Source organism: Miscanthus floridulus, chromosome 1 (genome assembly GCF_019320115.1).
Source record: "Miscanthus floridulus cultivar M001 chromosome 1, ASM1932011v1, whole genome shotgun sequence".
Taxonomy (NCBI): Eukaryota; Viridiplantae; Streptophyta; class Magnoliopsida; order Poales; family Poaceae; genus Miscanthus; species Miscanthus floridulus.
Genome location: NC_089580.1, coordinates 50046836 through 50073612, shown reverse-complemented (window position 1 = coordinate 50073612; position 26777 = coordinate 50046836). Strand labels below are relative to the sequence as shown.

Here is a 26777-nt window from a genome sequence, read left to right as displayed (position 1 = left end):
CATAGGACAGACAACTTGTTTTGCTTCGTAGGTAGTGGCGGGCAATTCATTGTACTTCGGAAGCATCTTCTTTTGGATTTTTAGTAACTCTCCAAATCCCTTGTCAGATACACCATTCTTTGCCTTCCATTGCAGCAATTCTAGTGTGGTTCCCAACTTTTTCTGCCCTGCATCACAAGTTGGGTACAACAATTTCTTGTGATCTTCTAGCATCCGCTCGAACTTGATCTTCTCCTTTTCACTTTCACATTCTCTTTGTGCATCACGAATGACCTGACAAAGATCATCAGCCGGCTCATCTTCTGCGGCTACCTCTTCTTCAGCTTCTCCCATTGCAGTATCATTGAAGCACGCACCATCAGGAATAATATCATTGTCGTCCCATTGTTCTTCTTCATCTTCTTCCATTACAACACCGGTTTCTCCGTGCTTTGTCCAACAAATATAGTTTGGCATGAAACCCGACTTGAACAAGTGTGAATGAAGAGTCCTTGAGCAAGGATATTCCACCGTATTCTTACATATGGCACATGGGCAGCACATGAAACCGTCGCGTTTGTTTGTCTCGGCCGCACGTAATAAAGAATGCACGCCGTCAATGAACTCTTGTGAGCGGCGATCAGCATTATACATCCAATGATGGCTCATTTGCAATACATGACATAAATATCATATTAAAACCTAGATCATAATTAATTATTTATACAACATGCGTGCCACCACAAAAGATACAAATTTATGAAAGCATCGCTACAATGTAGACAATCCCAACTACCACTAAAAGAACTAAAGCTAAAATACATTTCAGGAGCACAAGGATTTCGCGACCAATCTCAACTAAAACAGACAGATCCCCCGATTGTGCAACATCTTTGGGCTTCTTCGACTGGATCACTGCCTCATTAGCCGCCGTATCTGCCTGTTGTGCAAGATATTTTTGCACGAGTTCAACATACTCTTCCTCCCAGTAGAAGCCTGAACATCGTCCACTGCCATCCCACTGAAATTAAAACAAAAAACTAGAACTTTAATCACAACCATCATGAAAATAGGTATAAACTAACCATAATCATTAAATACGATAAAATAACTCACATTGCGATCCGGACACTTGTAGAAGATACGATCCTTGTTGGGACCCTCCTTCTTCACTCGGTACTCCATCACAATCTTCATCTCATCACGACACTTGCCGCATGGAATGAGAGGAAGGCCCGGCCTAAGTCGCTTTGGAAACCCATGAGAGGCCGAGGACCCGGAAGCAGTTGCCATCTACTCTCTATACTCATTTTTTAATACACTATAAATTTCTTCTTTTATAAACAAATAAAATTAACAAACTATAAAATTATCTAGATCTCTAAACAATGATATTTTTAATGGTCATTGTGTTCTCGTCTTTTACTGCGGCAGGTAAGTAATTCATATGATATTTCCGCAAATTAACAGAAGAATGGGAATGTACACACATAACAGACTACTACGACGATATCGGGACGTGTGAATAAATAACCATCCGTACTAGTTGACCTTGCTTACGTGATCATCTCGGCGAGCATTTCTCCACCGGACAGCACCGTACTTGGTCAAGGAAGAGCTCCGATTCTATGAGGAAGGGAACACGGTCTCCCACGACCGTTGTCGCTCTCCCTCGTATAATCAAAGCTCCTCCTTGATGTCCGTTACCGCTCGACAGAGAACATGCTTGCCGAGCTGAACACGGTCCGCAAGTTCAACTAGTACGGATTTTCTATAATTTTCTAACTATTTTCTAAGTTTTTATTTATATATACTACGTTTAGGTACGGTGATTGACAGACTACTACGACGATATCGGGACATGTGAATAAATAACCATCCGTACTAGTTGACCTTGCTTACGTGATCAGCTCGGCGAGGATTTCTCCACCGGACGGCACCGTACTTGGTCAAGGAAGAGCTCCGATTCTACGAGGAAGGGAACACGGTCTTCCACGACCGTTATCGCTCTCCCTCGTAGAATCAAAGCTCCTCCTTGACGTCCGTTACCGCTCGGCAGAGAACATCCTCGCCGACCTGAACACGGTCCGCAAGTTCAACTAGTAAGGATTTGCTATAATTTTCTAACTATTTTCTAACTTTATATTTATATATACTTTAACCTTCTTTCATGTAAATATGCAAGCTTAAAGTGATTTTGAGCTCAAATTGCTTACAAATGAAAAAAAACCACAATAAAGAACCATAAATATATATAGTGAATAAAATGGTATAAGAAAATGGTAAAAAATGAGAGTATGAGATTGGTAACCTTTACAACTGAAGAATCGACGGAGGAATCGAAGAATGGATGGAGGAACAATGGAGGGAGGGAGGAAGCAAGAACACTACTGCAGTGAGCTTCAAAATGTGCTGAGCTCGGGCTCGGGGAGGAAGGAGGAGACGGCCGATTTATAAAGGGAGAACATTTAGTCCCGGTTGATAGATCCAATCGGGACTAAAGGTAACTTTCCAACCCCGGGCGCAGCCACGGCCCGGGAGTAGACCTTTACTCCCGGTTGGAGCCACCAACCGGGAGTAAAAGTATACCTTTAGTCCCGGTTGGTGGCTCCAACCGGGACTAAAGGTCCCTGCCACCTCTGTCTGGCGCAGTAGCCGTTGGGCAGGGACCTTTAGTCCCGGTTGGAGCCACCAACCGGGACTAAAGGTATTTCTAGTCCCGGGGGCAAAAAATTCCGGGACTAGAGCCCATTTTGGCCGAGGATCAAAGGTCTGTTCTCTACTAGTGTGCATTTTTGTGAACATTTAAACTTAGAGAAATAATAAATTTTGTTAAACTAAAATCAACTATAAGGTCTAGCTACATGTTTGTGCATACATGCTGCTGCATATTTATTTTTGTGATGAGTAGGTTTGATCAAAACTGCAAAAGAATTTAAATTTGATTTGAATTTGGTTTTGTAAATGTGTTTAAGAAAAAGAAAAGGAATTTTACCTCTACCTTCCTCTCTCCCTGGTTTTGGCCCACTCGGCCTTGCCTCTCACACAACCTAGCTTCCACCCCCACCCTCTCTTCCTGTGGTCCAGCGCGCTACGCACGGCCCAACTAACAGGCTGGCCCAGCTCTTGAGCGCAGGCGCGCTCTCCTCTCTCTCCCTTTGGCCGACCCCTGGGACCCACGCCTTGAGTCACCGACAGGTGGGCCTGCTCTGTCAGCATCGTCCCCTACCTTGAGTCGGCTTCGAGCCAGACTCATTCCCAAGGAAATCTCCGCGCTCGGCCCGATTTCTGTGGGATTTGGCATGCGCGCCACACCGAGGGCCCCATAAATAGCAGCCTTGCGCCCGTCGCCTTCCCATCTAGCCCTAGAGCAAGCTCCCACATCCAATCGAGCCCACGAGAGCCGCTGCAACCCTAAGCGCCGCCCCGAGCTCGAGCTTCTTCGTTTTGCCGCATCCCTGCCTTCGTAAGTTTTTCGCCGAGCTTCGCGTCGAGTTTGCGAAGCCGCCGAGCCCCTTCTTTATCTTTTTCCCGTGTTGGTTCGCTCACCTCGCGTCACCGACGTTGCAGATCGACGCCGTTTGCCTCGCCGAGCCACATGCCGCCGCAGTCCCGTCTTCGTCCACGAAAAGTCCTTGGGTGAGTTCGCCATCGTCTCCTTTTGCTTTCGGTGCTTTTCCCGAGTTAATCCGAGGTCTCTAGGGCCTTTTCCCCTTTTCTCCGGTGAGGATTCGCCATCGCCGGCCAAATCGCCGCCACGCTGCCACTGTTTCGGCCGGCCATCTATTCTCTCTCTCCATCTTCTCTAATCTTGATCGTCCAGATTAGATCCAACGGCTCAGAGTCAACGATACCCCTTCGCCTTTCACTTTTGCTAAAGAGCCCCTGCACTTTTCCATATTCGAACCCACAGTCCCTCAGTTAGATTTAAAATCATTTCTATTTATTTTTATTCCAAAAATTAGATCCATCTGTTTACAGTTTTGCCACTTACTTTGTTTTATGCATAAAATATTCGTTTAAGTCTGTTTTGATCCATTCAAGTTGCGTTAGATTCGTAATCGCGTAGTCTACATGTTCATACTACTGTTAGATATGTTTTCAACTTTTAAAATTTGAGATTAGTTTTAATCTATTATTTTATTAAAGAAAATTTTGTTTAATTCATAACTTCTTCGTTATAGCTCTAATTTTTGTGATCTTCGCGTCTGTGTGTTCATAGCGAGACATAGATTTGTTTTACAAACTTTTCATATTGATTTATACTGTTGGTGTACTGTTCTAATATATAGCCTTTGTTTGCTATGCATGATTGCCTCTGGATGCTTGTATGTTGCTGTGTTGATCGAGTATAGACGATGAGCAATTCGTGGGTGATCAAGAGTACTACTTTGACGAGCAGGATAAGCAGGAACACTTTGATCAAGGCAAGTATAGCATGGGATTATCCTTGATTCCTATTAACCTTAATACATTTAATTCATATATGCATGTGTCACATTGATAAGGATTTCCTAGAATTGTTCCTGTCTTGACTCCTATGGGATATTACATTGGGTAGCTAATGCTAGTGCTCAATAAAACCATGATCTTGTAACTTGACTAATGGTATATGCAATAAACATTAAAATATGACTTTTTAGCAACTTGATAAAAGGAGGCTGGAGTATTTAGCTACTTTCTAAATGTTCAGATTCCTCTCCCTAAGAACTTATCTGTAAGTGATCATCCGGGACTTACGGTACAACTATGAGGGCCACATGGCTCTGGCTTTAGTCAAGTATGAGGATCTTTTCTAGCTTGTTAGTGGTTACCTTTATGGTGCAAAAGAGGCTTGCCGAATCGGGTATAGTGCGGCCTCTGTCTATATGCGTATAGCCTGCGCGAAATGTGCCATCTAGAAGGGGAGCTCTACATCTGTTTGTCAATTGAAATCCTAGCGGCCCTAACTTGTTAGACAAACCTTTGAAAGGCTTCATAGTGTACCCTGTCTGCTCACCTTGGGAGTGTTTTGGGGACTTGCAAACCCCGAGCAAATGGGAATTACGACTCACAATGAAAGTGTACAACCTCTACAGAGTGTAAAACTGTTATAATAGTCGTGCTCATGGTCACAAGTAGACTTGAAACCCTTATGGAATAGATGATCACTATTGACTATTTGTTTATGCTATTCATTATTCATGTTTACTTGATCATGTGTTTATATTGGGTTTAAAACAACTTGTGCTACTCATGTGTTAAAATTGTGACAACTAAAAGCTAAATGCAGTCAAACCCGTGTCAAGTTTTTTAGTCTCGTGAACCCCATGTTACACTTGTTGAGTACGAGATGTAGCTTGTTTATTTTCATCATTTGGATAAAAATCCCAGATGGGTAACAGATTGCTATGATAATAACGACTTTCCTAGGGATTACTAGTCTTGTGGTCAACCAGTTGACATCCCTGTGCTATGGAGCTTCTGCGAGAGAGTTATCTTTATATTTTCGCTATATTTATGTGAAGACTATGTGATAATATTCGTGATGTAATAAACACTTCTGATGGTACTTTCTATAATTTGTCGGCTTATGTGTATAATTGATCTCTGAGCGCACATAAGATTATGCATCCCATTTTATCCTTAAAATTGGGTGTGACACTATCCAGATCCAAACTGGCCCTTATTAGTAGTGCATGTAGGTGTGTTAGCTAACAAATCTCTTGAGTTTGTTTGTGGTCACTAGTGAATAATTTTATATACACTGAATTTGTTAGATGTGCTAGTGATGAATAATTTCATTTGTTAGTATCTACGCTTTACATTTTAGTATTTTCACATACTACGATGATGTAATGTCCAATGTGCCGGCAAGAAAAAAAAAAGAAATAAAGAAAAAGGCTTTGGTTAAGTGTTTGCTGAGAGCACCAAAATATATATATGTTTGTTCTGTTCAGACATTTTAATCTAATTTCAATACCATTTTCTAATTGGTGTCATGATCCTTAGATCATTGGGGGTTGGGGAATAAAGATAACCATTTCTAGGAGGAAGGCCGAGCAAAGTCGGCGTGGAGGGAGACTAGAGCATTTGGGGGAATTGGATTCGGGGCGAGGTTTTACCCCTCTACGCCCTGTTGTTCAAGGGGAATTGGGAGATAGAATTGTCTTGTTATTGCTTAATCCTTCCATGGCTGACTACAGAGTATAAATAGGCTACCGGAGATAATGAATCTCCTAATTTCTAGCTCCCTGAATTCTAGCCTAGCCATTAATCTCCCTAATCACCTAAATCCCAGCTAGCCACTAATCACTGCTGCATTAGTGCTATCGTGCTGTAACTGCGCCCCCTCTAGTCACCATGCAGCCGGTCACCATGCAACCCCCGGCTACTCCACATGACAATTGGTACATAATACTTTTTCATGTATACATTTGGGAAGGAATTCTAACTCTAGCTAGAATGTTGGTAATATATGGTAGATAATTTGATTAGTCATACCACGAAAGAAAGGAGGCAATCAACAGCATCATACAGCCGTTCTTGTTTTATTGGATCCCCGACAAGTTCTGAAGGAATGTTAGACAGCAGCAGTATTGCCTACACAATGAAAAGGCAAACGACTGATTAAAATAGTACCTTTTTTTGCAGACAACACATATTGTCTAGTAAAACAGAACTATTTGTACATAATTTTAGTACATGTTAATTTAGATTCTCACTAAGATCAGAAATACATTTGCTCAAGCCAAAACATGCCTCAAGAAGATAAAAGAAGGATCAGACTCGAACAGAGCAAAATGTTGTGATCTCCAGAGGCATTATTATTGCACCAAGGTAGCGAATTGCAAGGATATTTTAAGAAAGAGTTTACTATGGTTATCCTTAAGGCAAAGAAGTGATAGTTTCCTTTGACAGATTTATGGCTATAAGGCCGGTTGTAATTTCTGTTATCTTCTTTGATTCTTAATTCTCTATTGTAATTTGCTCTTTCAATAATAAATTTCTCGGTAGGGAAACCCTTCCTGTTCCTACAAAAAGATAAAACAAGGATAATGTTTTTCTTTTGCTGCCAAGAGAGGACTCAATCATCTTCATTTGACATGCGAGGACTGATTCTTGCCATGTGAAAAGTGTTTCCAAATATTAAGTTCACTTTGTGTTAGTGAAAAATATAACCTTAAGTGCTTCAGCATTAGTATCAGCAATAGGCCAAAAGTTTTCTCCATTGGACAGAGTCCAAGAACCTTTTGTTCTTTCACGGTAGTAGCTTTTGTAATTAGGAATGTTCTGAATAACCTACAAGCAGAAAATATTGATGTCAATTTACAACAATGCTTTTCAATAAAAATATGTCACACATATACTCAGTAAACCTGTGCATTTTTTAAGAACTGGTGTGCTTGTTGAAGGGTTGAACAAAACTCCTCAGTAAGCCCTGTTGAGCAAAAGGCCTGAACTATGAGCGCAGTTTCCCAGCTGTGGCAACCAACATACACCTAGTGAAGAAAAACTCGTTATGTTTCTGCATTTTGAAGAAAAAATTATCTAGAAATTAAAACAACCAAGACATTTGTTTAGTGGTGGAGGAGTATGGTTTGTATTGAGACCCGTAGGTTTATTTTAAGTATAAACTACATGGTGGTTTAATTTGGATACTAAGCAATCCTACAGATGGGCATGGAATCGTATCAATGAGTTGAAATATAACACTATTATTTCCTACCCTACCATGCATAACTGACAAATTCTTTGAATCCATAAACAATTGTAGCATAAGTAATGAAAACGCTAAAACTGGAGTGGAAGCCCAAGATTAGATCGAGATGATTGCAATACTTCCAGTGGCGGAGCCAGGAATTATCCTTAGGGGGGCGGCCGCCAGGAATTATACTTAGAGGGGGCCGGCCAAAAGAGCCAACATGTAAAAACTAAGCGCAACTCAACTCGTTAGGTTCCTTGTGATGACTATCGGAATTAATTCACTGACTTGAATGGGTGCTCGCAATTTCTTATATGTATTCTAGGATCTAAGACGTTATTTTTTCAGTGGTAAGTGACATACCCGTTAACAGCAAGACGTATAGGATGACTTTGTAAATCTTGAGTACCAACTCAGTCTTTTTCATTGCGATAATTTTATTATCTAGTTGTGTTTTGTATGATTATATTATCTAGAAGATATTAATAGGTATATATGACAAGAATTTTATATAATCTCTCTCTAAATATAAATAAAAAATATTAATTCATACTACTCATTTTTTTGTTGTGAAATATTGGGGGGGGGGGGGGGGGGGGGGCCATGGCCCCTGCCAGCCCCCCCTTGGCTCCGCCACTGAATACTTCTGTTATGGTGTAGCCAGGAGCAGGTACCATAGAGAGGGGTGTATGTTGTATGTCCACTGCCCAAAGAACAGTGTGGTCCAGCTAATGACCTCGATTAGTGTGGCAGCCTAGACATCTCGTTATATATAAGGTCCCAACAAGGACCAATAGCTTAAGTAGGCAACGAGAGGACCAGGTTGGTATAGTAGCGACCCGGATCAAACCCATACTACATCGAGTAATAAGACAAGCTTAAGAGGAGGCAAAACCTTTGTTTGATGAAGGTTGGTCATTGGGATGGTAATGAGCGCTCGCCCTTAGGGATGTTAAAAGCATTTAGGTCCTATTGTGGTTTTGGTGATTAATGACATCACCAGTATAGAAAGTTGTGTTTGCAGAGGCAACATTGACTCAGATCACAACAGACGGGCTTTATTGGTATTGTTGACTATTTGGTTTTCATGGTGATGTTGCAATGATATATGCATGAACATTAAGATATAGACAATTCTACTAAGGGTGATGAAAATGAAAACTAAGAGCATGGCCTAATTTGAGATGCAAGAAACCCTAAGATGCAAGAAAAGAAGTCAGGGCTTGAGAAATTTGAAATGGAATGTTCCTTAAATTTTAGTGAACACCAGATGCTTCTCACCAGACAAAACTTCTGGAGTGTTTATTTGTGAGTTAAACTCACCGTAATGCTCAACATACTGGATGCCATCACCCAAGAAAGGACATTGAGGGTAAGGAGTGATTAACACTCACTAGATCGATGCTCTATTGAATCCACTGAATGCTTAAGTAGCAAGAACATTAGAGAGACTGAGAGAGTTGCCAGCGGATTCACTACTGGAAACTTGAATACTTCTGTGTGTGCAAAAACCCACGAAAAAATGCGAATACCCACGGAAAAATGTTTTTCTAACGGTATACCTTCATAAAATAACACACAGAAATAGAATGACAGAAAAATCAAATTTTTCTATGGGTTCATCATCAGAAACAATTTTTCTGTGGGCCTCACGCACAGAAAAATTGTGTTCGCCCAGATTAAAACTAATTTTTCTGTGTGTTAATCCTCACACAAAAAAAAAGAAATAAACGCACAGAAAAAAATATGTTTTTATGTCGGTCTAGGTGAACTCACAGAAAAAATTACATGGAGGGCGCTTGTTCTATTTTTCTGTGTGTTTATAGAAACCCACGGAATAATTGTCTTTTTTCTGTGCGTTTTGTAGAAACCCACGGAAAAATTGTAATTTTCTGTGTGTGTTTACTTTTTTTTGTGCGTTTTATAGAAACGCACAGAATAATTATATTTTTTCTGTGTGTATTGGCACACATAGAAAAATCATGCAATTATTATGTCGATTTTTGTATTTTTCTGTCGGCATTTTTCGAATCCACAGAATAATTACTAGTTTTTTTGTGCATACCGAAAAAACACACAGAAAAATTCGGCACACACACAAGTATTCGAGTTTCCAGTAGTGATTGAGTTTCTCACCTGATGCTTTCAACAAACAACAATCAAATGCTCTTATGACGTTAGCAACTGCTTCAACCGAAGCTTTATAAAATAGTAACAAGTTTCTTATAGTGAGGTGAGGTAGCAGCACTCACCAGATCCTCTAGCCAAATTAAATTGCACTACTAGAATATTTGGGGTTTGAAATTTTTATGCATGGAGAAAATAACTAGTTTCGATATGTTAATGTAGCCATAAATACTTCACCACCTCATTGGTTTTAGGTTTCTTTCCACCCTTTGGAGTTCATATATAGCCACACCTTGAAGTCAAAAGGAAGAACTAAAGTAATTTGCAAGTTTATTGACTGAATATTAAGGACATCATTGGTGCCTAGGGAGCAGCAATAGCGCATCCACCTATTTTTTTGCCTGGTTCTAGGAAAAATGAGGTTTGCCTTCTCCTCTTGAGACAGGCATCACCTAGATGGCTTGGCGGTGTTTATTCTTGGTGAGCTTCCAAGGAGGTGACACTTGTGGAAGACCCAAGAAGTGTCATGCTTTGTTTGAAATTCGTCGATCAATAAAAGGATGATGGCTTATCACTAGCGAGCATTTTGTCCATGTAACACCCCATGTCCAAAATATGCTTAGGGCCTAGCTTCTCACATGGAACGGGCCTACATACGCATAGCACCTCTCTTACACTTTCGTCCTCACTTCGTGTAAAAGGGTTAACCTAAAGGTGTTACGTTTGGAACCACAAGGATTATAAGTTAGCCCTCACCATCCTAAACTTCCATGGTGGTACTAAACCCGCCAACTGCAACCCCATATGTGCCACTGAAAGTGCAATCAAGCCCTAATTGTGGGTTTTGATGATAATGACCATGCAATTAGAGAACTAATGAGATTTATTGAGATGACAAGCAGGGAATTCATGTTTGAGGATGCTACACAAAATGGAGGAGCCCCCAATTACAAATGTAGATGGCTTCAAACTCAAAGGAGGTTTAAATTCTTTTATATTTTGAATTTGAGTATAGGAAAAGCCATACTATAAAGGGGTACACAATGCTTAAGCTAATATGTGCTACCAAGTGCTCAAACATACACATGCATCCTCAGATTTACAGCCAAGACAGTCTACACTTCACTCTTACCATTGCTGTCTTACGTGGTGCGGCACTACCGCACTTGAAGAGAGGCACTGCTGCACTTGAAGAGAGGCACTGACGCACTTGAAAAGAGGCACTGCCGCACTTGAGCCACGGCACTACCGCGACTCAAGTGACCGTTGGGGGTTGGGGAGTATTTATACCCTTCCCCTTCCTTCTCAATGGCACTCTGCCTCTTCTTCCTCATTCCAGCTCATCCAAAACAGAGAAGGAGCTCTCTCTCTCTCTCTCTCCCTCTATTGTTGACCTCAAGCCCCAAGCAAATTAATTGATTTCCCCATCAATCCTTGAGGGAAAAGGGTCCAAAACTCAATTAGAGAGCAGCACCATTGATTCCCCAACTCTAAAGAGCACTTGGTTCACGTTTTGGCTGGCGGTTGTGTTTGTTACTCTTGGAGCTTGGCTCCTAGCCGGCTAGAGCGACGCCCGTGGAGCTTGCCAACTTGTGTGGCAGCCCCGTGAAGTTTGTAACCATCTCTTTAAGCTAGTAAACCCATCCCTCATCTAAAGAGTTAAGTCTCTTGACTTTAGAACGAGGAATGGTTGGAAAGCCCTAAGCCTTTGTGGCTAACCTCAACAACGTGGAGGTAGGCAAGCGTTGGTGGCGAGCCAAACCACGAGATAAATCATTGTGTCACTTGTGCTTGATTTACATTACTTGCATGACATATTATGGTTGAGATGATTTCTAGGGTTTCTAGTCAATCTACTTGTATGTGGTGTTCATACTACTTGTAGCTCTTGATTTGTGATTGTCATACCTATAGTAAGTTAGGAAATTTCTCTGATCTAAGTTTTTGTTTACGGATTTTGAACTGTGACTCGAAGTTGTCTGCAGGTGCAGCAGTGCCGCTGTTCTGGCCCGACAGTGTTGCAGTCCGGCAGTGCCGCCCTCCAGAGCGGCAGTGCCGCATGGTGAATTTGATAAAAGTTTGAGTGTTTGTTTTGACAAGCCTATTCACCCCACCTATAGGCCAACCAGAGATCCTACAGTCACATGGGCCACGTGTGCCAACTTCACAACTACTACTGAACCATATGTTCCAAGAGGTAGTCCATTCATGGTTCAAGAGGGAGGTGGCCCTAGCACATCTGTTCCAATAAGAACTAGTCAACAATGCTGACTCTTTGACACCTAAAGAAAAAAGCCTTCTGAACCATCTTTTTACTTTCTAGAGGTTACATTCTTACAATTGTTTGCTTTCCTAGATTTTCCATGCTAGAATATGATTCGAACTAGGGCACAAAATGTTTTAGCATTAGACACACTCACATCGCAAAAAAGTTAGAAGCCTAATTCAATCCCCAACCTCACCCTCTATCTTTGACAACTTGATCCTTTTCAGTAGTCATATATGTTTCTAAGTGGCACATTATGCATCAATTAATTCATGGGCACATGTTGTGTGTGAGAGTTGTGCTCAAACAACTTCTTTTTCTTAACGCAATGTTCTTAAACATCACAATTGCATTGGATAACACTACTACATAAATAATTTTTTTAGAGGCATCATTTTTCAAGGTGATTGTTATTTCGCTACACCCTACAAATGACTCATTTCTAGAGGTGCTTGGTACATGCGACTACAAAAATCTCTCCTATGAATCATTTCTCACCATTCCTACAAATATAATGTTCTCTCTAGCAGTGATAACAAAGTACAAAAATAGTACCTTTGACTTCATTCCATCTTCAGCAATCCACAAAAAGTCATGAATCCTTGGGAGATGTTGTCTGAATTCATGGGAGTTTGGTTTTTCTATCCAACAACATATCATATTTAAGGCCTAATTGTAGAAAAAGGAAAATTAGTAAAGTAAATAGTTTTGTACAATATGATTAGATGCAAATAAGGTAGTGGTATGCCTTTTCTTTCATAAACAATTTTGTTGTGAGACACATCATAAAATAAACTCGTATGAGCTAATCTAGTCAGGTGATCTGGTGATGACTAACTCTGGGTAGAGTTCCATCATGTAAGAGAATTTATGTGGTCTATTTGATCTATCTAGGAAAGTGAGTTGTAAATTTCTGTAGAGATTTAAACAAATTACCGGTTTGGAAAGGGATTTAAGAACATTATGAAATGAAATTGAGTATATGCAAATGATAGTAGCACATGCACTAGGAGAAAGTTAAGAGTTTATTAGCAGCTTACCTATGTTTATGATTTTCTTTTATGAGATTCCAAATGGACTACTTGAGAAATTGGATACCATTTGATCCATATCAATATGGGACCGTGATAATCATATAAGGGAAAACATACTTGCCAAATGGAATACCTTATGCCAACACAAACACAAATGTGGCCCATGCATTTCTAGACATTGTGGTCAAGAAATGTAAGAAAAATGACTATTCAATTTGTAAAATGTGGCCCATGCTGGATTGGGGGTTTCCTTGGGACAAGGGAAAAGGAAATGAAAGATGCATACCAATTGTGAAATAGTTACAGAGGGGGTCTCCCCTGCTGTATTTTCTGCTCAAAAAAATTGTGAAAGTGTGTTGGATGATCAATCATAAAGTCACTCATATCAAAAAATATAAATCCGTTTTAGCGAGGTTTGAACTAACTCGATTTTCTAACTTGGACCATCCATATCTAAAATTTCATGCAGATTGGAAACACTAATGATAGTAGATATTGCTAGTCAAAATTATAAAAGTTTAATAACATTCTTGCTTCTGCAAACACCTCGGCTAATTATTACTAGCTGAACCCTTATGCAATGAGCCAATAATATAGCATGTACATAACAAAGGATATAATTAAATTTTAAAATAACAATAGGGTGGTAGATTGCTAGCATCATCAACATGCAACTAGAAGGAAACATGTATGTGCCAGAACAAACATAAAGTCTTCTTTTGACTTCTTCTTATAAACAAATTAAGGACCATGAATATGCAGTCTTATAATTAATTGTGTTTATTTGTGGGGATGAAGAGGTAGACACTAGAGCACTTTTTATCCACTATCCTTTTGCCCATGCTTGTTGGGCTCTGCTAAACCTTCAAATTGAGATATATGATAATCCTTTCCAGGTGTTGGAAAGCTTGGGAAGCAGTTAATGTTACCCTTTTTCATGGAAGTCATTATCTTAATGAGCTAAAGTATTTTTCTATTTGATTAGTAAGAAAATATTCATCTTAAGATGAATTCCAGTTGAGATTACAAAATGCAAACCAAGAAAGTGCAAAGAAACATTTCCCATGGTTGTCCATCGTGCATTAAAGAGATATCTACCCATAACTGAACAAATGGCTAGAGAACATTATATAATTTTGTTGATCTTTTTGTATATATATTTTTTGTTTATTGGTCTTTTGTGTGTGTGACATTTTCTCTCTTTTTAATATATTATAATCAGTAGAGACCTAACCCTCCTGTTGCTTAAAAAAAGCCAGATATGGAAGAAAGCCTAGCCTTTATTTTAAAAGATAATGGGATGCTACCTTGTTAATAGGGCATAAGCCAACATAGTTGCTGGTTTCATCTTCGTAGTGGATATGTTCCATGAGGTTGCTCATAGCTCTTTCTCGTAGCTTATTCATCGGCCAGAGATTTGATACTGGTTCTATAAACTTATTTAAATAAGCCATTGCAATACATTGCAACCATGAAGGGCGATAGATAAGGTCTTCCTGCAGTGACCAAATGAAAAAAGAACAACAATTACTTTTATAGAATTGAATACTTGCATGATATATCCTTATGCAACTGGTCATTCATTTGTACATAGTAAAATTTGATCACAGACAACATGGGTATTTAGTGACTCGCCTTATCACAAGGACTCAAGAACAACCATGCAACATCACACATGTATAGACTCATATATACTACACGCACTACTAGAAAATGGAATTACCTTAGCAGCCATTAATATCCTTGAGAGGCGAAATAAAAATGCCAAAAAATATATTTGTAACACAAATAATGCGTAAAAGTTTAAAATACATCTTGTATGTCAACACAATTTCAACTCCAGTATATTTTTTAGTATGAGACAAAAAAGAAATAATAAGGAACAACTCTAGCAGGACCCCTATTATAGCAAGATTGAAGGCTCTAGTTTGATTTTGGTGAATTGATGAAACCCTAGGTACTAACCTATGTGCTCTAAGTGAATATGAGATAGGTTAAGTACATTCCAAGTGATGGAGCAAATGATGAAGACCATGATGATGGTGGTGTGACCATGGTGATGATCAAGAGCTCAGACTTGGAAAAGAAGAAAGAGAAAAATAAAATGGGCTCAAGGCAAAGGTAAAATCCATAGGACCATTTTGTTGTGATGATCAACACACCTAGTGGGTGTGATCACATTTAGGATAGATAGCCGTACTATTAAGAGGGATGAAACTCGTCGTGAAATGCGGTTATCAAAATGCCACTAGATGTTCTAACTCATTGCATATGTATTTAGATCTAGTGGAGTGCTAACACTATTGAAAATGTTTGTGAAAATATGCTAACACACATGCACAAGGTGATACACTTGGTGGTTGGCACATTTGTTCAAGGGTAGTGATATTTGGCGAAGTTTAGAGTTGAGGAGTCACTATTTTCAGTGACCGAACGCTGCATTCGAACTGACCGGACTCGGGGTGAGTGCGTCCGGTCAATTATAGTGAAGATGGCGCGCTCGGGCTTGGTGTGTTCAGTGACCAAATGCTGCATAGTGAATGTGATCAGACACGCAGGGCCTGCATCCGGTCACACATGACGTACGCTGACGTATGCTTCGTTGCTGAGCCAGAGAGGACCTGACGATGTGGTGCGTTCGGTCATACGTGAACGGACGCATCTGATCAGCAAAATCCCTCTCTGGATGCTTACTGGACTTGATCTGATACTGGGTTAGCGAGGGCACCGGCGCATCTGGTCATTGGGTGTTGGCATTGGTGCACGCGAGGGCTGACTATGCATCGGCGCATCCGGTCTCCTTGATCAGCGCGTCTGATCTCAACTTAACCGCGCGAGGGAGGCTAACTAGTCGTTGGTGATCAGTGGCTAAGGTTGAACACACGGGGACACATGGCCCAAATCCAAGGACCAGACACTGGGGTCTTGCGTCCGGTCAACCCCACCGGTGCGTCCGGTCGCCCCGACTTCTATGTTGACAGAGAGCCAACAACTCTATTTCGAGGGGACACCTATATAAGGTGTTTGGCCGTATCTAGCTCACTCTCTTGGCCATTTGCATTGACTTAGCAACCTTGTGAGCTTAGCCAAAGCCCTCCACTCATCTTCATCATTGAGTCATCATCTTTGTGAGATTGGGAGTGAATTCAAGTGCATTGCTTGAGTGATTGCATCTGGAGGCACTTGGTGATTGTGTTTTGTTGCATAATTCACTTGTTTCTCTTGGTGGTTGCCGCCACCTAGATAGCTTGGTACAGCGAGGATCGTCGAGCGGAGGAAGGTGCTTGTCTTTGGCTCCGATCGTGGTGATTGTGAGGGATTCTTGACCTTTCCCCGGCGGAGAGCCAAAAGGTACTCTAGTGGATTACTCGTGGCTTGTGTCATCCTCATCTTGTGTTGGTTGTGCGGCACCCGATTGCGGGTTAGACGTGTGATGCCTATTAGCGCGTGAACCTCCAAGTAAGTGAATCGCCACAACAGGGACTAGCTTGCCGGCAAGCAAGTGAACCTCGGTGAAAAATCATTGTGTCATCTTGTCTCCGGGGATTTCTTGGTATTCATTGTGATTGGATTGATCATCTCTTACCACGGCGGTATAACTATCACATCCCCTCTCTTGTATTTATATTTCTAGTGTTGCTACACTCTTTAGTGTATTTAGTCTTGAGAGCTAGCTTGTGTCTTGTGTAGTGGTTAATGAGGCTCTTTAGTTAGTCTTTGAGAGCTCACTAACTTAGTGGTAGTGACCTAACATTGTGTGCATAGAGACTATAGATACTAGAATTGTGGTAGGTGCGTTGCATTTTTAGTAGGCTAGTGCAAGAATTGCTTCGCCTCATATTTGTCTAACCACATTGCTTAGTGCTGTTGTAGAAATTTTTATAGGCTATTCAACCCCCCTCTAGCCATTAGGACCTTTCAAAGATTCCCAATCCCCCACTTGGAGCCCCACTTCAAGGGGTTCTCTTCCAATCTAGTCGTTGGATAAACATGGATTAAGTAATTTTTAAAGGTCGGTCCTAATATTAAACTGTGTGAAATTGAGCATAATTATTTAGAATATGACTTTTTTACATGATGACTAGAGGTAGTATAAAGCTTCAATGCTGAGAAGGATAGTGATATACCTTGGCACAAGAATTGCGAGCCTTGTTCCAGTTGATCTCATTATATGGTATATTGTAGATCTCATTTCTTATTGCCAAGATAGTTGGAGTGATAGGCCCGACAAACTTTTTTCCATAAATGTAAGCCATTGGCATGTAAACCATCCGACAAAAGCACCAAAACCTTCCTAGAAACAATTAAATTAAATTAAATGTAAAGGTGTAGAGTGCAGTCAAATATTTGTTTAATTTATTTGCACTCTAGCAAAATAAAAGTTGGAAAATATGTGTGTGGATTCATATGAACTATGAAATGTGGGATTAGGATAAAATACCGGGATGAATTGGGAGAAAATGTGGAAGCATCCATAACTCAGGAATAATTGCATTGTTCCCAGACCAATCGTATGCACCTATCACCTTATGTTGAAAGCAACAACAATGGGTTGCATTAATTTCACTCCACAACCATATATTTACAATGCTAAAGATGTTCATGGCTAGAAAATGTTGTTCAACTAGAGAGAACTTACATTGTATTGCAAACTAATAAGAATAAAACTAATATAAGATGTTCGTTCCATATATCAAAAAACTATTAATTATTAAAGTTTAAATTATTTTTATATTTATAAAATTTAATGACTTATTTGCATACCGAGAGATATATCTTTGCCCATTGTGGTGCTGCAGTTGCACTTCCATGAGACAAAATCCAAGCACGCCCTTTGGATAATGCATCATTTTCTCCATCAAGCACCTCTCCTAGAATCCTTAAGGTTGCATAGTTTACGCATGTGCCAAACATGGAGCTTGATCCCAAGGTGTGTGTTCCCCAGCCTCCATCCTCATTCTATACATATTATATTTCATAGAATATGTAAGATATATTTTATGTATTCTACATTGTGTGGAAATTTTAAGCAAACTTTGAAATACCTGAATGTTATAAATGTAGCGACATATCTCGCGTATATGCTCTATTGACAAAACTTCATTCAGTGATCGTGTGACATGTAATGCAAATATCTAAAAGATACAAAAAAAGGTAGAAGCATTGTTAAAGCTATGATTTTATAGATACAGTAAATAAATTTTGTGAGATCAAAATATGATACCACCACAATTATTGAATATATTTACTAATGACAAAAATGAAATAGCTAAAGTTACAACATATGTTTATTTGGTCAAATAGTGACCTTTTGTAAAATATCATGAGAACAGAACCTCGGAATGTTATGGGGATCATATCCAATTAGTTATCCACAATAATGGTTAATATTTTATACCTTAAAACATACTATGTTTCTATTTTACAGGATTATGTTTACATATTTGTATTTTTAATTAAATCAATAAAAATACTATATCTTGATCCATTCATTGTTGACGTACATTATCATATCCCAAAAAAAAGTTTGCTGTGGTATTATGTTTCTAGCATTTTGTTATTGATTATGTTACTTTGTGTGCTTTGATAATTCAAAGTTCGTTGGGAGGCTTCAATTTTTCATAAACTTAAATCATAAATAAAACTCATACCATGAGTGGTAGAATGAACAAAATCCCACTGTAATCCCCAGGCCAATGCCCGTCCGGTCCTTGCAAAGAAGAATATTGACTAAGGGCACGCCTCAACACAACTAGTATAGTTTCTCCTGTGGCTTCTGAATCCTTGTCAATCTTGATAGCTGGAAGGTTTGTACTATGAAGGTTCTGTTTTGTATACTGCAGGGATGTACAACGAACCATGAGACTTCATCAAAGACGTCGTAGGTGAAAAAAAATGTGTAGTAATTCAAATTGAAAATTAGACAAGTCTTGCACACTACTAAAAAAATTATGAGACACAGACACGTCAGAAACTTTACATAGGCAAGCAGGCCTAAGGCCATGGCCTGCCGCATAAACGGGAGGGGGGCTTAAGCATTTCCCTGCCTAAGTCACCCACCTCTAGAGGCAGTGTGTTAAGTGGCCCATCTCTATACATGCATTTTTAGAGAAGGTTCTAACCATCATCTCGAGAAATAGCTCACCATCATCTCGAGAAATAGCTCATTCGAGAGATCATTTTTAAATGTGTTTTGACCATCTAGGTTACTCATTTTATAGTAGTGGGCGCTTATGCAAGCAACAAGTTATGCACAGAAGCATATGTAGTAGTGGGCCCATACATCAAGTGAATGTGAGGAGGATTAGAAATGGGAAGGTGAGACATGGGTAGAAGTAATAATAATAAAAAAATTTCCTATAGACAAATAAGATAACCACTATTATATAGCTCGGCTCTATTATTGAGCTTGCTCTTAGGGCAAGAGTAGAACGAAATTGAAGTTAATTTGAACCAATGAGAAAAGTAACTCCATGAGCCAGTTAAGTGAAACGGGCTTGAAACCAAAAGGGGACACCACCGGATAAACAAACAAAAGAAAAACAGTGCCTAAGGGAGGGGCACCGCACAACATCCACCAGCGCTAATGATGCCACCCATCCAGCACGAACTATGTTTTCACGCCAACAAGAACCCAAGACACGTACGCATGGGGTGGCTATATATGAGAGATGCACTCGAGGAGCGAGGAAGACGACACATATGAAAGGAATTGTCATCACCGGCCTGACATATTTAGCGCTCGTTTAGTTTCAAGAAGTTGGAATTTGAGGTTATTGTAGCACTTTCGCTTTTATTTGGCAATTAGTGTTCAATCATGGACTAATTAGGCTCAAAACGTTCGTCTCGCAATTTCCCACCAAACTGTGCAATTAGTTTTTTTTTCGTCTACATTTAATGCTCCATACACGGGCCGCAAACATTCGATGTGATAGGTACTGTATCACTTTTTGGGAATTTGGGGTGGAACTAAACAAGGCGTTATTACGGACAACGGCTTTCAACTAGACGTTGCCCCAAAAACAATCTGTGAAGTGCGTCCCATGTCCAAGAAACACGGCCGAAATAGCATATTTTGTTGTGGTTTTAGTTTGGTGAACATGATGACGACAGTACACAGCTCAATCATTAGGAGATGTATGCTAAGATGTGTTAGAGAGGTGTGTTTTGTCATAGAGATAGATGTAAGGAAGCAAGTGGTACCAAGTCAAGAGGAAACCGTGAATAAATCAAGAAAATGACACACCACCCGACGGTCTGGCAGTGAGGAAACAACATACATGCCGTACAATCGGCATATCGTCGTCCGTTGATCTATGCACACAGCAACTTGGCACCATTTCCCTTTTCTAAAAAAAAACTTGGCACCATGTACATCGATCGACGTAACCCACCACATGGTCTGGTGTTACTATGTTGAACAGCACTTGACAACGGATCGTTCGGTGATAATCATTGTTCATTGAGAAGACGAGGTCAGTAGCCTAGGTTTGACTCCCGATGGGACTAGAGCGAATATTTCAGGATTTAATTTAACATCATTCTGCTTTCAGTGGTAGACGATGTTCCCATCAACGATAAGATGCACGCACGTAAACCCTATCTCTATAAGCATCTTCGAAGACGTGCGTGCATTGTGAGTGGCTATATTGTACCGTTGTTAGCGAGGCACCGGCAAACAATCCGCTGCAGGATAGCAAGGGATGGTAGTTTTGCAAACAATCCCCTGATGACGCGAACGATCGAAGACGGCAATAACAAACATGCATGTACTGTACTTTCCTGCATCCGCACGAGAAGGTCACTGCATTGCCGTTGCCTGAAGCGGTTGCCGGTGTACTCCTGCCGTAGCTTCCCCACCTCGGCGCGCTCCTCCGGCGTGCCTGCGGCGGGGTCGAACTCCCACACCACTCGCCCAAGGAAGCCATTGGGCGACCGAAGCAGCGGGTTGCTCGGACTCTCGCCGATCTTGAGCCTCCACATCCTAGCTAGTAGCTTGCTCAAAAAGGATGGGAAAAGACTACGTACTGTGGTTTATTTCATCCTAGCTAACTGAGGCATGATTTAGTTCCCAAAAATTTTCACCCTAAACTATCACATCGAATCTTGCGGCACATGCCTGAAGTATTAAATATAGACGGAAAAAACTAATTGCACAGTTTGATTGGAAATCGCGAGACGAATGTTTTAAGACTAATTAGTCCATGATTAGCCATAAGTGCTACAGTACTAACATGCGCTAATGATGGATTAATTAGGCTTAATAAATTCGTCTCGCAGTTTCCAGGTGAGCTATGTAATTAGTTTTTTTATTAGTATCCGAAAATCCCTTCCGATATCCCCGAAACATCCGATTGACATCCAAAAATTTTCATTTCGCGAACTAAACACAACCTGAATATAGTGTGTGTATATATATAACGAAGGATGTGATGACACAGAGGCTATTATCAATGCGCCAACGCACTGTCGTTGTTGGAGAAATTAAATACTATACTTTTATAGTATATAGTAGTAGCAGTTATCTGGTAGCTGTGGCATCGCCTTCTCTATATTCTTATACCGTGGCATCGGTGGTGGCAGACTGGCGGCGTGCTCCGATCCAAACCAAAGCTGATGCATTGTGTGGAAGGTAACTCATCGAGGTTATACGCGACAAGAAATTCCGATTCCCAGGATCAGTGGCGGATCCAGAAACGGCTCAAGGGGGGGGGGGGGGGGGGGGGGGGGGGGGGCTAAAAATAGTGTAAGGGACTTTTGGACAGCGTCGGGCAGGGCTAAATCTACAATTTTATGGGCTATCTTGGGCTGAGCAAAGGAGCTATTAAATAGATTTTTGGGCTACGCCCCGAGCTACAGCCCGGGCCCAGATCCGCCCCTGCCGAGGATTCAGAGGAGCAGATAGATGAAGAGATTGTGGTGGACGACGATGACATCTCGACGCCGGCCAGAGTTTATTGCTATGGCCTGGGTTCGATCCCCACGCCTCACGGCGGCGGTAAAAAAAAAGCCCCCTCATCTGCCCGCATTACCTAAAGCATAAGTTTGTGGCATCGGCCCACTTATAGGGTAACAAGTCCCTATGTGTGGCCAGGGTATGAGGTTTGATGGTTTTCTTGAACTGGATGAGGAGCAAAGTTCCATCCATGCGGTCGTTCCCTGCTTTCTGTTCCAGCGAACGATCTGCTGAGTCACGCGTCTAGTGTGCACCTGTGCCCACCGCTGCATGCTGTCTAATGTTATTTTGAAAAAAGTGAAACATGTATTTGAAAATGCTATAACTTCTGAACGATATATCCATTTTAATTCCGTCTGCACCGGTGTGTTCTACGCGACGAGATGAACAAAACTATTAGAAAAAATTCTTCGAAACATATGCAAGTGGGGTCTAGTTTTGTTCGTCTCATCGCGTAGAATACAACGGTGCAGACGGAATTAAAAATGGATACGCCGTTTAAAAGTTATAGCATTTTAAAATAAATATTTTGCTTTTTTCCGAGGGTGACGTAACGGCCAGGCATGGAGCAGAGTGGGTGCATGCGCTTGGTGGGAGTTATTTTTTTCTAAAAAAGAAAATCGCAGCTTGTGGGAATATTGCCCGTTGTTTTCGAATCTGATGACCGATCGCCATTTAGTGGAGCCAGGTGATGAGTCATCTACCTTAATACGAATGCTCGGGGACGCATGCTATCGTCACTGAGTTTTTTTTTCAGAGATCGGATATTCCATATTCAAGATCTCGAACAACAAGCAGAAAAGGAGATTTCTTCTGCTCTCCCCTATCTGATCGTGATCATAATGGCAAAGCACCTCTATCAAAGAGGATTGTTGAAACCACGACCATGGCAAGGACCAGCTTCTATCTAGAGTCTCGCCTTCGCGTACTCTAGGGGATGTGCTGGACCCGCATGGAGAGTCAATCCCATAAAAAATTGCGCCGGAATCTTTGAGCAAATATTCAAAATTCAATAAGAAACCAAAATACGTGGGGTGACAAGGTGTTAATTGGGCCTGGCAATGGTTTCAGCCCACCAAAGGCTTAGTTAAACTACTCTATTATTATTACTATTACTATTACTATTACTTTTCTCACGTACCGACAACCACCGTTCCAAGTGCAGGTGGCACTATTGGAGGTCAGGGAAGAGATAACTATGGAAGTGGCTATGGTGGCGGCCGCGGCTATCGAGGTGGTTTTCGTGGTGGTCGAGGCTGCAGGGTCGTGGCTATGGCGGGCGTGGCGGTGGTCACTCCTACCCTAGTGACTTGTATGGTCGCGGTCATGGTGGATATCACGTTGATGGCTACTACGGAGGATACAACACCGACAACAACAATCAAGGCCACGGTTGGCATGAAAGACATGCATCTGGAGGCGGTGCGTCACATGCTGGTGAATGGTGATGGACGAGTGCCTGATCAAGTGCTCCCAGCAGGCAAACAACTGCTGGTGCCAAAGACAAGCAAAATAAAGTCCAGTTGAAGATCCGATAGTTTCAGGTAACATTTGTTTGGAGGCTGATAATGCTGTTTTAGATGTGGGAGTTGGTGTAGAGCTCAATAAAATGCAAATAGATGGCTGATAATGCAAATAGTTTCAGGTAACTACTATGACTCAACGTGGTTGTGCAGTCTCGATGGCCTGGGGTTTCCATTCACGGGGAAACAGAAGGAAAAGACCGAATCAAATGATGATGCCGTTGTTAAGGTGATATCAGGCGGTTCTTTAACTGTCGCGCAAGTCATAGTAGTGGAACTAGAACGCCTTAATTATAGCAGGTTCGAAGTGGGTAATTAAGGATCTCGATGATAATAATTCTTTTGCCACGACTTTTAAATCAAAAGTTGAACTACAAAGGATGGTATTACTGTGGCCGTTGAGTTAAAATATGCTAAAGCAAAAAATGGAAATTACAGAAAAGAAAGAAGCGAAGGTATCCTCATTCCACTGCAGAGTACTATGTTAAAGTAAAAATGGAAATTCACTAAGATCGAGAGCAAATAAAGAGGACGAGGCATGCATGTACTGTGTACTTTCCTGCATCCTCATGAGAAGGTCACCGCATTCCCGTTGCGTGAAGCGGTTGCGGGCGTACTCCTGCCGCAGCCTCTCCACCTCGGCGCGCTCCTCCGGCGTGCCGGCGGCGGGGTCGAACTCCCACACCTCCCGGCCAAGGAAGCCATTCGGCGAGCGGAGCAGCGGGTTGCTTGGCCTCTCGCCGATCTTTAGCCGCCACATGCTAGCTAGCTACAGCGCAGTGCTAGCTCAGTTGTACTACGAGGGTGCTGAAAGAGAGTAATCTCATCCAATCCAAACTGATCAGCTATCAATCCTATTTTTCATTCTCAGATTAACCAGATTTATTTTTACCAAAGAACTAGGGAGGGGAATATTTCACACCTGCTAGCTCCCTGCTATGCGAGACGAAGCAGAGGAGGTGCCGTCAGGACCTGCTCCCTGCTGCTGCTGTGAGAGGAGGTATGCCGCGGCCGGAGTACTATATATAAGCTGAGGGCCAGTTTACGCCTTGTTTAATTAGACCCCAAAGTCCAAAAAGTTGCTACAGTACCTATCACATCAAATGTTTACGACTCGTGCATGGAGCATTAAATGTAGACGAAAAGAAAAACTAATTGCACAGTTTGGTGGGAAATTGCGAGACGAACGTTTTAAGCCTAATTAGTCAATGTTTGGACACTATTTGCCAAATAAAAACGAAGGTGCTACAGTAGCCCCAAATTCCAAATTTCACGAACTAAACAAGGGCTTAGTTCCAAAATTTTTGGCAAAATGGACACTGTAGCATTTTGTTGTTATTTGGCAAATAGTGTCCGATCATAGTCTAATTAGGCTTAAAAGATTCGTCTCGTGGATTTCGTCTAAACTGTGTAATTAGTTTTATTTTTTATTTATATTTAATACTTCATACATGCGTCTAAAGATTTGATGTGACGAGGAATCTTGAAAATTTTTGCAAAATGGGGTGGAACTAAACTGGCCCTGAGCAAGGATGATGTGATGAGAGAACCTAGCTGGTAGCCTAATCGGGCATGCATGGCATCCGCTCCCGTCCACAGCTAGCTCTTCGCCTCAGTGTCGGTTCACCAGGTATTGAAAATGTTGGGTCGTTGCTGTACACGGCCCTGGTATTGAAAATGTTGGGTCGTTGCTGTACTCGACTGCACATCATCCTATCCATCCATCAGCCCGTCACCCCATCATGTCCCTGTCGACGTATTAAAGTTCCTGTTCGTTTCGAGCGCTTGGCCGGGAAGCTCTCCACGTAGCAAGAAATACACTTGGCCATACCAAATTAATTGGTTCTCCAGCTAGACTGATCCAGACGGGAGCAGGGGAGTTATTGTGGTCGATGCGGGTGCCGGTGTTGGTGGTTGTTGAGAGGGCAAATGCGCGCGCCAAAGCCCACTGACGTGTGTGCGCCCCTGTGCACGCACATGCCTAGCTCGCGCGACGGTGATCGATCAGCGGCGAACTGGAAGCCTGGAGGAGGAGCAGGAGGGCCGGGCAGTGGCCGCAGGGCGGCGATGAAGTGAAGTGAGTGATCGGCTGGCAGTTGGCTGAAACTGGCCGGTTTTGCTGGAGGAAAATACTGTAGTGGCTGGTTGATGAATAGTATTTGTTGAGAGAAACCTGTCGGCTGGTCTGGATGGTCCAGACCAGCGAACACGGCGTAAGGAGCAGTGAGTGATCAGGCCAACCAACCTGGTGAAACCATAAATGAATCGGCTCACCTCACCTCAACCCTCAGCAGAAGATTGGATTTGGAGGAGACTGCTGGGTATAGTAAGGTGCGAGCCCATGCATACTTTCGACGAATAAGGACGTGTTTAGTTTCCAAAAGTTTTTGCCTCCTACAGTAAAAAAACATGTTTGGACCCATGCATAGAGTATTAAATGTAGACGAAAAAAAACTAATTGCACAGTTCTCGTAAAATCGCGAGACGAATCTTTTAAGCCTAATTAGTCCATGAAAAGCCTTAAGTGCTACAGTAACCCACATGTGCTAATGACCGATTAATTAGTATCATTAGATTCGTCTCGCAGTTTCCTGATGGGTTCTGTAATTTGTTTTTCTATTAGTATCCAAAAACCCCTCCCAACATCCTTTCGACACATCCGATGTGACAGCCAAAAATTTTCACCTCCCTAACTAAACACACCCTAAATAACCATTGCATTTGCGTATCCAACCAAGTATGCGTGCAAACGGAAAACTCAACTGTGCGCCATCCCACAACATGTGACGAAGGGACGCGCCGTGGGTCATGCCACGCCAAAATGTACGGCATATGCATGGAGTATTAAATATATACTAATTACGAAACTAATTATACAACTTCCGACTAATTTACGAGACTAATCTTTTAAGCCTAATTAGTCCATGATTTGACAACGTGATGTTACAGTAAACATGTGCTAATGATAGATTAATTAGGCTTAAAAAATCATCTCGCAAATTAGCCTCTATCTATGTAATTGGTTTTGTAATTAATCTATATTTAATGCTCTTTATTAGTATCTAAATATTCGATGTGACATAAATTTTAAAAGCGACTAAAGAATATAGTAAGGTGCGAGCCCATGCATGCTTTCGAGGAATAAATAACCATTGCCGTTGCGTATCCATCCAAGTACGTGTGCAAACGGAAAACTCGCCATCGCACA

The 26777-nt window shown here is 41.4% G+C and overlaps 1 pseudogene; it reads right to left on the bottom strand.

The window, feature by feature from the left end:
* Nucleotides 1-24595, bottom strand: part of LOC136516802 (achilleol B synthase-like) — a 39615-nt pseudogene extending 15020 nt beyond the window's left edge.
* Nucleotides 24596-26777: the final 2182 nt, after the last annotated feature.